Source organism: Malurus melanocephalus, unplaced genomic scaffold (genome assembly GCF_030028575.1).
Source record: "Malurus melanocephalus ecotype Western Australia unplaced genomic scaffold, MMel_1.1 scaffold_397, whole genome shotgun sequence".
Lineage (NCBI taxonomy): Eukaryota > Metazoa > Chordata > Aves > Passeriformes > Maluridae > Malurus > Malurus melanocephalus.
The window spans coordinates 271757-278390 of NW_026623629.1; positions in this window are offsets into that span (position 1 = coordinate 271757).

Consider the following 6634-nt stretch of genomic DNA (forward strand, 5'->3'; position numbering starts at 1 on the left):
AACTTCCCATCTGGACAAAATACWATTTTTYATTGAAAACTTTCTCTTTTGAAAAACTTTTTATCCTCTACTTGTCTCTTGCTGTTCCAGGACTCATTGCTTTTGCCAGTAGGGATGATCCTGTCCTTTGGGAACACMTCCTCACACATCTGTTCATAAAAGCAGCAGAGTCAAATAATTCCTCCTTGTGCTGGGAGATGCCTTGCATACACTGAAAATTTCCAGTARCTGTTCTGGAGTTGTCCTGATCCTTTCCCAATGAACATTATATTAATATTTATAACTTTGTGTCTGCAATATGACAAACTTTTACAAACTGTCTAAAATGCTATTTCCATAATAATATTCTCCCTGATTCCTCCCTGCATGGGATTTTTTTTTTAGACATATGATGAATAATAAAATCTAGCATTTCATTTTTCCTACAAAGTGCTACTGGTGGAGGGTGGATGTTCAAATAGGAGCAGGGATTGGACACCAGCCCTTTGCAGAGCTGTATTATTGAACTAGTATTTTAAATAATTCCTTTGATTTAGGATGTGTTCCCCAGTGTTGAAATAAAAAATCCATTAATTTCTATTTAATGTTGGGAAATATTTTTTCATGTGCCTGTTCCCATTTCAGTGCTCTTGGCATTTCTGTGTTTAACCCAAAAGTTGGAATCACTGACAACTGCTTGGATTTAATAGCAGCAGTCTGGGTTTTTTTTCAGGCTGTTTTGACAGCAACTCTTAAACGGTGAGCTTGGCTCTAGACTTGGTTTTCATAACTTTCATAATTTTCATTTCATAACCCTAATTCAGGATTAACTTCCTAAAGGCTGGTGGAACCACTCCAGTGTAAATATGATTACAAACAGCCTGCTGGGTTTTTCACAGAGCCAGTGATGGGGTTTTTATTTGCTGCAGGAGCAGATTACCAGTGGTGTCCTCTAAATTTAGAGATCCCATTTTCCCGTGSTGACAGGAATGGGGTGAAGGAGAGCAGAAGATGGGCTCTGGGTAGGAGGCTGAGGGAAGGATGGGCATTGCAGCAGGGATTTGGGATCTGGTGCATCCAAATGGGATCAYTGGAACATCCTCAGCCCTGCATATGGGGGTTTGACCAGGAACATGGGAATATGGGACCCTTGTGTTTTGGTGTAGGATGCAAACAGGGTAAGAAAAGCAGGAATGTAGATGTCATCCACCATCACCAGGACCTTCCCTCAAAGCTGCTCTCCTGCTGGACAGCCCCCATTTCCCAGGGCTGAGGTGCCCCTGTGGCAGCACAACCATCACCCAGTACTTCCTTTCAGGGTTTATTCCTAACTGCAAAGCCACCTATGGACAGGAAAGCATTAACTGTTCTGCCCTCTGTTGCAGATCCCAAAGAATGAAATATTTGTCTTTTTTCCACAGTGGAAATTTTCAGTGACCTGAGCAGAGTTGGCCATGAGTGCAGGGTTTGCTCAGTGCTCAGCTGGGCTGGTTGGAGGGCACAGAGCCCCATCCAAAGCACACTCTTGAAGGTAAAATGCAGTTCCCCAGCGTGCAGGRGTGGTGCTTTCAGTTCCATGGCTCTTAAAATGCAGAACTCCCAGGCTTCCTTTACATATGGAGGCTGTTAAAGAAACATCTTTTATATGTCCATAAACCAGCTTCAGATCCATATAAATCCAGGCAATCAAAGGTGAAGTGTGTCTGTTTAAGAGACTAATAGAGAACAAAGGCCTGAGAGGAGAAGAAAGCAAGCAGTTGACCTTGGAGCTCAGTTTGCCAAAATAGAGTTCTAATAACTTTTAATGTACTCTTGTTAAAATGGCCTCATGAATACAACCAAAGCAATGTTTATGCTTGAGACTGCTCTGAGTGCATGAGTAGGACAGGGTTTATTCAGAAACCAGAAGGAGCTCATTTCAGTGTTGTCAGAAGTCAAGTTTTTCTAACCAAGGTTCATTATGGGTATTGAAAAGCATTTGTTTGTAGCTTAGGGGATTCACRGTGTTCTCTGCATTGCAGGATATTCAGGTATGGTTGTCCTGTCCCCAGTTCTGTCTGCACAAAAGACTGACAAAATACAGCTCTGAGTTTCTAAATAATGAGCTCAGCTCTAGCAGGAACCAGGGAAGGTCTAAAGTGGTGTGGAAGGGAGGTAAAGAAGGGATCTGAGGGAGAAATAGATCTGATTTCTGCCAGGGAAAGGCAGCTCAGCTATATCATGGCAAATACTTTCTCTGTTTTTTTCCCCTTAGCTTTTCAGTGGAAGCTGCATGTGGAAAAAATACTGACAGTGCTGCCGAGTGGAAAACAGGAATTGCAGCCAGAGAGTAAAAACGAATCACCTCCAAAACTCCTTCATGAAGGTGGCAGCATTTCCACAAAATATCTTGGCTAAATGATTTGTTGCGGGACCATTCTTCTTCAGAGCTGAGCTCTGCCAATAARCAAGAATAGTTTTGCTTTTCAGGCATCCTTTGTACAAATGTAAGTGTTTTCAGCCACTGGAAGCCCCTTTGTTAATAGGGTCACGATACAAGATTATTGATTGAGATGTGGTGACCTCTCATACTGAATGATTGGTGAAATCCTGAGATGACACACTTAGAACACAGTGGTGCTGGACAACAGCATCAAAAGAGTTATTAACAGAAACTACAAACTGAGACAGAATTAACAATTAGGTATGAATGCATGTGAATACATTATGTGTTTGTGTAAAGAGGCACCTGTTTGAAAAGTCCTGAGGAGAGGAGAGGGGTCTCTCCTGTAAGATCTCTGTGTTTGATTTGCAAACAGGCCGATAAACCCTGCCCTGTAACCTCTAAAGCATCCCCAGTACCGGGGCACAATGAACTGCCCCAGCAGGAGCTGCAATAAACTGCTTCTGGCTCTCAAACCCTCCTGAGCTCAACCATCTGTGCAAAACTGCTCTGTGCACCCAGGTGTTTTATTACCCATAAACTGGAAGATGACATAAAGAAGAGCCAAATATAATGCAGATTGTGGGCAGCTTCTTCAGCCTTTTGTCCTTTGTTTTGATAATAGATCCCAAATCTAACMTTTCCTCCAGGAGAAATGATACAAGTTATAAACCCTYAAAGATGTATCRARCTGRAATACACTTGAGTTATTTTAATGTKTCCCCAAAATATTTGTAGTATGACCTTGACGTGGTTCCTTTTTTTAAAAATGGCTTTAAGTTCAAAATGGCAGCTGCAGCAGACCACTGACACAGCAGCTTCAAGGGAGGGGTGGAAATGCATCTGTGCTGCGTTCAGAGGGCTTGTGTCAGGCTCCTTTTACTCTGATGTGAACTTGGTAATTAATTCTGCAATCACTCAGGTGGTGTTTTGGCATATTTTAAGCAACAACATCRCCCTTCAAGCCTCTTTCCCTGTTTTGACCACTCAGCTGCCAGCTTGGATGTGTCTGTGCAGYTGTGAGGCCGCCTGGACTTGGGTTAAAAGTAGTTCAGAAATTAAAAAAAAATAGCTTTTTCTCCTGGGTCAGCTCCTGGTTCTGGTGAGCCAAATAACTTCTCAGCCTCAGCAGAGGTGACAGCTTGGGGATGTGGAAGCAAGGGGTTGTCAAGCTGTTCCTTGGGAGTTTTATGTGGCAACAACTGGCTTTTTATTATTTTGGGTAAAAASATGGAACAGACTTATTGTCTGCAACAACAGCTCCTCAGGTATCGTTTGGTGTCTGTGCAGACTGGCCTGCTTGACAAACACCTTCTTCATTCTTTAATCTGACTCATTGTTATAATACATAAAGGAATTTTGTGCACTAATGTCCACGGGAGGTTTTAGCCAGGCAGTCTCCTGTTGACTACRAGCAAATAATCCTTAGGAAAAAAATCTCAAGTGCCATTAGCACAGACGTAAAAACCCTTTGGACAGCCTGTGTGTGCTGAACTCACACTGTGCCTAATTTGCTGATAAATGTACCTTGTTAGGTATCATTTTCTCCAGATAGGCATTGACCTTTCCGTGGATTTCAGCAGGAGGTTCATAGTTAAAGTACAAGGTAATTAATGGCCTAGCTAATCATATCAGATGTTGTACTGGAAGCGCTGAGGGTAAAACAATTAGGGCTCAGTTCAGTAGAAGTTAAAATAATCTGCARGCTAAAAACATTGTGGGTTTGAGCTTGGCCAACAGTGAAACTTTGGGAGTTTGTAGGAAGGATAAACTCTTTCAAAACAGGAATAAATTCAGTGAGGTTTACACCAGTGCTCTGTCAGCCACAGCCCAAAAGACAGCTTCAGGGATCCTGTGCTTTCAGGGGTCCTTTAGAAGTTCACCAAATTTATTTAAAATTGAAGCTGATGGTGGGACAGAGAAGGAAAAGGAAAGTTTATACAACCTTAACTGCCAGAAAAACAATGTGAAGAATGGATTTGGGGGTAAAATAGAAAAACCTTTTGCAGAAATCTTGTCTTGTGCAGGCAGCTGGAGCCTCCTGTGGCTGAGCAGCTCCTGTTCTTTACCTGGCACGGTACCTGGGATGCCCCAGATGGGATCTGGGCCTCTGCTGAGCTTCCCACCCCCTTATCCTGCCCAAGGAAAGCACCTCATCCCAAAAATCCTTCCTTGCCTGGTGCATTGGGTCTGAACTCCTTCCTTCCTGGTCCCAGAGTCAGCTGTGAGAGCTCAGTCTGCCCACACGATGTGTCTGCAGAGAAATGAAATTGTATTTTCCTTTTGCTGCTCCTCATCCCAGGTGTGTGTGTGACACTCTCCAATGCAGCATCTTGCTAACCAAAGCAATATCCTGCAATGTTGATTTTTGATACTGCCCACGTTTATTATAATGGAATTTCCACAGGGACAGAGCAGCCAGTGCAGCAGAATGGTTCCTGTAAATAATCCTGGATCTGGCTGGAACAAGAACAAGTCCAGAATGTGGACTTGGTGATGTTATAATACACCATATTAAATGCAAATAAATAACACAGCAACAACCTGCAAGCCATTAGTGTCATGGAGAAGAAATTCCTACCAGTGAAGTGGGATGTAAAAATATCCACTGCCTGTCTTCAACTGGATTTGATCATTACAAATCTACAATTTCCAGACCAGATTGGGCTTTTGAGTTAAAAACATTATTTCTACCTAAACTTGTGGATGTGAAAGCTGAGAAAACACCAGAAGCAGGGACAGATGGCTTGTCATCTTTCTAAGCAGCTCCCTTAGGAATGTACCAAATTTCAAATACAATGAGGATGCAGCACTTGCCAAGATTTGTTACAGAGCTGTGCAAWCCCCTGCCTCCAGAGCTGCTCAGGAAAGGCCTGGGTGAGGAGCACAAATCTCTGGATGAATTGTCTTTTTAGGTACCCAGGAGAGTGACCAGAAAATCCCACTGGGATAGAGGAAAAGAGTCTGTTCTGGGTGCCAGATAAACCACAGAAGCCATGCATGGCACATCTGAGGGCAAACAGGAATAGCCCAACTCCTTTTGTGTTCCCTGCAGCTTTTTGGTGCTGTGTCTGGCCACGTCTGGCTCCAAAATACACTGCCAATGTTTTAAAAAGGGTTTGCTACGAATAAAAAGTGTTCCTGTCCAACCTTGCCCATTATCCAGGGGCAAACTTCATGTGCCAGTGGCAACCTGCAAAGCAAAGGTAATAAATGTCTCATTTCTTGCTCTCTTGAGGGCACTTTAAAATAACAATGAACTCCACAATCTTTGCCTTTCCATGCTGAGTTTCAAGAAAGAATTCCCTCAGGAGGAAAAGGAATTTCTGAAATTCTCCTTGGTTAGGGAATTTCAGCAGAGATTGTTAAGGATTTCACCTGCAGCACAGTGAGTTTTGGGCTCGGGGCTGAGCTTTGTGCTGATATTTATTGCAGAACTCCAGCTCTGACAAAGGAGCACCAGCAATGCCTGCCAGCAACAAAAACAAACCTTGGGTTTATCTTGGCAAGACCCCCACTTGCATTCTCTCCAAAGCTATAAAATGCTACAATCAGCCCCGAATCCATTGAGCTTCAGGATTCAATTAGTGCATGGTTATTAATACCCACCAGAGACTGACTCTGAGTACCATTCTTAGAGATGATGACAGTGCCTTTCACTCAAGCAGAGATTATGTCCATGAGATACCCTCTGCTGCAAAAAAAAAGGAGATTTTGATGATGGTTGTCCATGGTATGTTCATATCCTGCAAAAATAGAGTTGTTTTTAACATATCCTGTKGTTTTAAACATATCCTGGCTCCAGCACAGACCAGGCTCTGCCCTGCACTGGGGCAGAGAAATCCTGATATTTCCCCCTCTGCAGGGGAATTATGGCTTTTAGGAGCTCTGGTAGCAYTGGCCATTATATAAATACTGCAGATTTCATTTTAATTTTATCTTTTGGAGGGTGCTTGAGCAGAAATGAATTAGCTGTTTTTCATGCCCAGCACCAAATGTGGGAAGTACTGTATAAAATGAGGATTAATCACATCAGAAATGGAAAGTCAGTTGAAAGAGAAGGGGAGTTTGTCAGTGCTTCAGTAGGATTTGGGTCTGGCTTGAGATGTTTTTGGAGGACAAGCCCTGCTGACAGCCTCGTGCCCTTCTCTGTGTGGCCACCTCAGTCCACACCTCTGCAAATGAAGCTTAAAAAATTGAGAGCAAAAATGTCCAAAAGTCTTATTTGAATAT